The sequence below is a fragment of the Tachysurus fulvidraco genome, chromosome 18 (assembly GCF_022655615.1).
Source record: "Tachysurus fulvidraco isolate hzauxx_2018 chromosome 18, HZAU_PFXX_2.0, whole genome shotgun sequence".
Taxonomy (NCBI): Eukaryota; Metazoa; Chordata; class Actinopteri; order Siluriformes; family Bagridae; genus Tachysurus; species Tachysurus fulvidraco.
Genome location: NC_062535.1, coordinates 19952034 through 19957727, shown reverse-complemented (window position 1 = coordinate 19957727; position 5694 = coordinate 19952034).

The window sequence follows — 5694 nt, the reverse complement described above, 5'->3', positions numbered from 1 at the left end:
GTCCCAGTGTCTAATCAACATAATGTTAGTGTCCCAGCATCTAATCAACATAATGTTAGTGTCCCAGTGTCCCAGTGTCTAATCAACATAATGTTAGTGTCCCAGTGTCTAATCAACATAATGTTAGTGTCCCAGCGTCTAATCAACATAATGTTAGTGTCCCAGTGTCTAATAAACATAATGTTAGTGTCCCAGCATCTAATCAACATAATGTTAGTGTCCCAGCTTCTAATCAACATAATGTTAGTGTCCCAGCATCTAATCAACATAATGTTAGTGTCCCAGTGTCTAATCAACATAATGTTAGTGTCCCAGTGTCTAATCAACATAACGTTAGTGTCCCAGCATCTAATTAACATAATGTTAGTGTCCCAGCATCTAATCAACATAATGTTAGTGTCCCAGCGTCTAATCAACATAATGTTAGTGTCCCAGCGTCTAATCAACATAATGTTAGTGTCCCAGCGTCTAATCAACATAATGTTAGTGTCCCAGTGTCCCAGCATCTAATCAACATAATGTTAGTGTCCCAGTGTCTAATCAACATAACGTTAGTGTCCCAGCGTCTAATCAACATAATGTTAGTGTCCCAGCTTCTAATCAACATAATGTTAGTGTCCCAGTGTCCCAGCGTCTAATCAACATAATGTTAGTGTCCCAGTGTCCCAGCGTCTAATCAACATAATGTTAGTGTCCCAGCATCTAATCAACATAATGTTAGTGTCCCAGTGTCTAATCAACATAATGTTAGCGTCCCAGTGTCTAATCAACATAATGTTAGTGTCCCAGTGTCCCAGCGTCTAATCAACATAATGTTAGTGTCCCAGTGTCTAATAAACATAATGTTAGTGTCCCAGCGTCTAATCAACATAATGTTAGTGTCCCAGTGTCTAATCAATATAATGTTAGTGTCCCAGTGTCTAATCAACATAATGTTAGTGTCCCAGCGTCTAATCAACATAATGTTAGTGTCCCAGTGTCTAATCAACATAATGTTAGTGTCCCAGTGTCTAATCAACATAATGTTAGTGTCCTAGTGTCCCAGCGTCTAATCAACATAATGTTAGTATCCCAGTGTCTAATAAACATAATGTTAGTGTCCCAGCGTCTAATCAACATAATGTTAGTGTCCCAGTGTCTAATCAACATAATGTTAGTGTCCCAGTGTCTAATCAACATAATGTTAGTGTCCCAGCGTCTAATCAACATAATGTTAGTGTCCCAGTGTCTAATCAACATAATGTTAGTGTCCCAGTGTCTAATCAACATAATGTTAGTGTCCCAGCGTCTAATCAACATAATGTTAGTGTCCCAGCATCTAATCAACATAATGTTAGTGTCCCAGTGTCTAATCAACATAATGTTAGTGTCCCAGTGTCCCAGCGTCTAATCAACATAATGTTAGTGTCCCAGCGTCTAATCAACATAATGTTAGAGTCCCAGCGTCTAATCAACATAATGTTAGTGTCCCAGCATCTAATCAACATAATGTTAGTGTCCCAGTGTCTAATCAACATAATGTTAGTGTCCCAGCGTCTAATCAACATAACGTTAGTGTCCCAGTGTCTAATCAACATAACGTTAGTGTCCCAGTGTTTAATCAACATAATGTTCGTGTCCCAGCGTCTTATCAACATAATGTTAGTGTCCCAGTGTCCCAGCATCTAATCAACATAATGTTAGTGTCCCAGCGTCTAATCAACATAATGTTAGTGTCCCAGCTTCTAATCAACATAATGTTAGTGTCCCAGTGTCCCAGCGTCTAATCAACATAATGTTAGTGTCCCAGTGTCCCAGTGTCTAATCAACATAATGTTAGTGTCCCAGCATCTAATCAACATAATGTTAGTGTCGTAGTGTCTAATCAACATAATGTTAGTGTCCCAGTGTCTAATCAACATAATGTTAGTGTCCCAGTGTCTAATCAACATAATGTTAGTGTCCCAGTGTCCCAGCGTCTAATCAACATAATGTTAGTGTCCCAGTGTCTAATCAACATAATGTTAGTGTCCCAGTGTCCCAGCGTCTAATCAACATAATGTTAGTGTCCCAGCGTCTAATCAACATAATGTTAGTGTCCCAGCGTCTAATCAACATAATGTTAGTGTCCCAGCGTCTAATCAACATAATGTTAGTGTCCCAGTGTCTAATCAACATAATGTTAGTGTCCCAGCGTCTAATCAACATAATGTTAGTGTCCCAGCGTCTAATCAACATAATGTTAGTGTCCCAGTGTCTAATCAACATAATGTTAGTGTCCCAGTGTCTAATCAACATAATGTTAGTGTCCCAGCGTCTAATCAACATAATGTTAGTGTCCCAGTGTCTAATCAACATAATGTTAGTGTCCCAGTGTCTAATCAACATAATGTTAGTGTCCCAGCGTCTAATCAACATAATGTTAGTGTCCCAGCGTCTAATCAACATAATGTTAGTGTCCCAGTGTCTAATCAACATAATGTTAGTGTCCCAGTGTCTAATCAACATAATGTTAGTGTCCCAGCGTCTAATCAACATAATGTTAGTGTCCCAGCGTCTAATCAACATAATGTTAGTGTCCCAGTGTCCCAGCATCTAATCAACATAATGTTAGTGTCCCAGTGTCCCAGCGTCTAATCAACATAATGTTAGTGTCCCAGCGTCTAATCAACATAATGTTAGAGTCCCAGCATCTAATCAACATAATGTTAGTGTCCCAGTGTCTAATCAACATAATGTTAGTGTCCCAGTGTCTAATCAACATAATGTTAGTGTCCCAGTGTCTAATCAACATAATGTTAGTGTCCCAGTGTCTAATCAACATAATGTTAGTGTCCCAGCATCTAATCAACATAATGTTAGTGTCCCAGTGTCCCAGCGTCTAATCAACATAATGTTAGTGTCCCAGTGTCTAATAAACATAATGTTAGTGTCCCAGCATCTAATCAACATAATGTTAGTGTCCCAGCGTCTAATCAACATAATGTTAGTGTCCCAGTGTCTAATCAACATAATGTTAGTGTCCCAGCATCTAATCAACATAACGTTAGTGTCCCAGTGTCCCAGTGTCTAATCAACATAATGTTAGTGTCCCAGTGTCTAATCAACATAATGTTAGTGTCCCAGCGTCTAATCAACATAATGTTAGTGTCCCAGTGTCTAATAAACATAATGTTAGTGTCCCAGCATCTAATCAACATAATGTTAGTGTCCCAGCATCTAATCAACATAATGTTAGTGTCCCAGTGTCTAATCAACATAATGTTAGTGTCCCAGTGTCTAATCAACATAATGTTAGTGTCCCAGTGTCTAATCAACATAACGTTAGTGTCCCAGCATCTAATTAACATAATGTTAGTGTCCCAGCATCTAATCAACATAATGTTAGTGTCCCAGCGTCTAATCAACATAATGTTAGTGTCCCAGCGTCTAATCAACATAATGTTAGTGTCCCAGTGTCTAATCAACATAATGTTAGTGTCCCAGTGTCTAATCAACATAATGTTAGTGTCCCAGTGTCTAATCAACATAATGTTAGTGTCCCAGTGTCTAATCAACATAATGTTAGTGTCCCAGTGTCTAATCAACATAATGTTAGTGTCCCAGTGTCTAATCAACATAATGTTAGTGTCCCAGCGTCTAATCAACATAATGTTAGTGTCCCAGCGTCTAATCAACATAATGTTAGTGTCCCAGTGTCCCAGCATCTAATCAACATAATGTTAGTGTCCCAGTGTCCCAGCGTCTAATCAACATAATGTTAGTGTCCCAGCGTCTAATCAACATAATGTTAGAGTCCCAGCGTCTAATCAACATAATGTTAGTGTCCCAGCATCTAATCAACATAATGTTAGTGTCCCAGTGTCTAATCAACATAATGTTAGTGTCCCAGCGTCTAATCAACATAACGTTAGTGTCCCAGTGTCTAATCAACATAACGTTAGTGTCCCAGTGTTTAATCAACATAATGTTAGTGTCCCAGCGTCTAATCAACATAATGTTAGTGTCCTAGTGTCTAATCAACATAATGTTAGTGTCCCAGCGTCTAATCAACATAATGTTACTGTCCCAGTGTCTAATCAACATAATGTTAGTGTCCCAGTGTTTAATCAACATAATGTTAGTGTCCCAGTGTCTAATCAACATAATGTTAGTGTCCCAGTGTCTAATCAACATAATGTTAGTGTCCCAGCATCTAATCAACATAATGTTAGTGTCCCAGCATCTAATCAACATAATGTTAGTGTCCCAGCATCTAATCAACATAATGTTAGTGTCCCAGCGTCTAATCAACATAATGTTAGTGTCCCAGTGTCTAATAAACATAATGTTAGTGTCCCAGCATCTAATCAACATAATGTTAGTGTCCCAGTGTCTAATAAACATAATGTTAGTGTCCTAGTGTCTAATCAACATAATGTTAGTGTCCCAGCGTCTAATCAACATAATGTTAGTGTCCCAGTGTCTAATCAACATAATGTTAGTGTCCCAGTGTTTAATCAACATAATGTTAGTGTCCCAGTGTCTAATCAACATAATGTTAGTGTCCCAGTGTCTAATCAACATAATGTTAGTGTCCCAGTGTCTAATCAACATAATGTTAGTGTCCCAGTGTCCCAGCATCTAATCAACATAATGTTAGTGTCCCAGTGTCTAATCAACATAATGTTAGTGTCCCAGTGTCTAATCAACATAATGTTAGTGTCCCAGTGTCTAATCAACATAATGTTAGTGTCCCAGCATCTAATCAACATAATGTTAGTGTCCCAGTGTCCCAGCGTCTAATCAACATAATGTTAGTGTCCCAGTGTCTAATCAACATAATGTTAGTGTCCCAGCATCTAATCAACATAATGTTAGTGTCCAGCGTCTAATCAACATAATGTTAGTGTCCCAGTGTCTAATCAACATAATGTTAGTGTCCCAGCATCTAATCAACATAATGTTAGTGTCCCAGCGTCTAATCAACATAATGTTAGTGTCCCAGCGTCTAATCAACATAATGTTAGTGTCCCAGTGTCCCAGCATCTAATCAACATAATGTTAGTGTTCCAGTGTCTAATCAACATAACGTTAGTGTCCCAGCGTCTAATCAACATAATGTTAGTGTCCCAGCTTCTAATCAACATAATGTTAGTGTCCCAGTGTCCCAGCGTCTAATCAACATAATGTTAGTGTCCCAGTGTCTAATCAACATAATGTTAGTGTCCCAGTGTCTAATCAACATAATGTTAGTGTCCCAGTGTCTAATCAACATAATGTTAGTGTCCCAGTGTCTAATCAACATAATGTTAGTGTCCCAGTGTCTAATCAACATAATGTTAGTGTCCCAGTGTCTAATCAACATAATGTTAGTGTCCCAGCGTCTAATCAACATAATGTTAGTGTCCCAGCGTCTAATCAACATAATGTTAGTGTCCCAGTGTCCCAGCATCTAATCAACATAATGTTAGTGTCCCAGTGTCCCAGCGTCTAATCAACATAATGTTAGTGTCCCAGCGTCTAATCAACATAATGTTAGAGTCCCAGCGTCTAATCAACATAATGTTAGTGTCCCAGCATCTAATCAACATAATGTTAGTGTCCCAGTGTCTAATCAACATAATGTTAGTGTCCCAGCGTCTAATCAACATAACGTTAGTGTCCCAGTGTCTAATCAACATAACGTTAGTGTCCCAGTGTTTAATCAACATAATGTTAGTGTCCCAGCGTCTA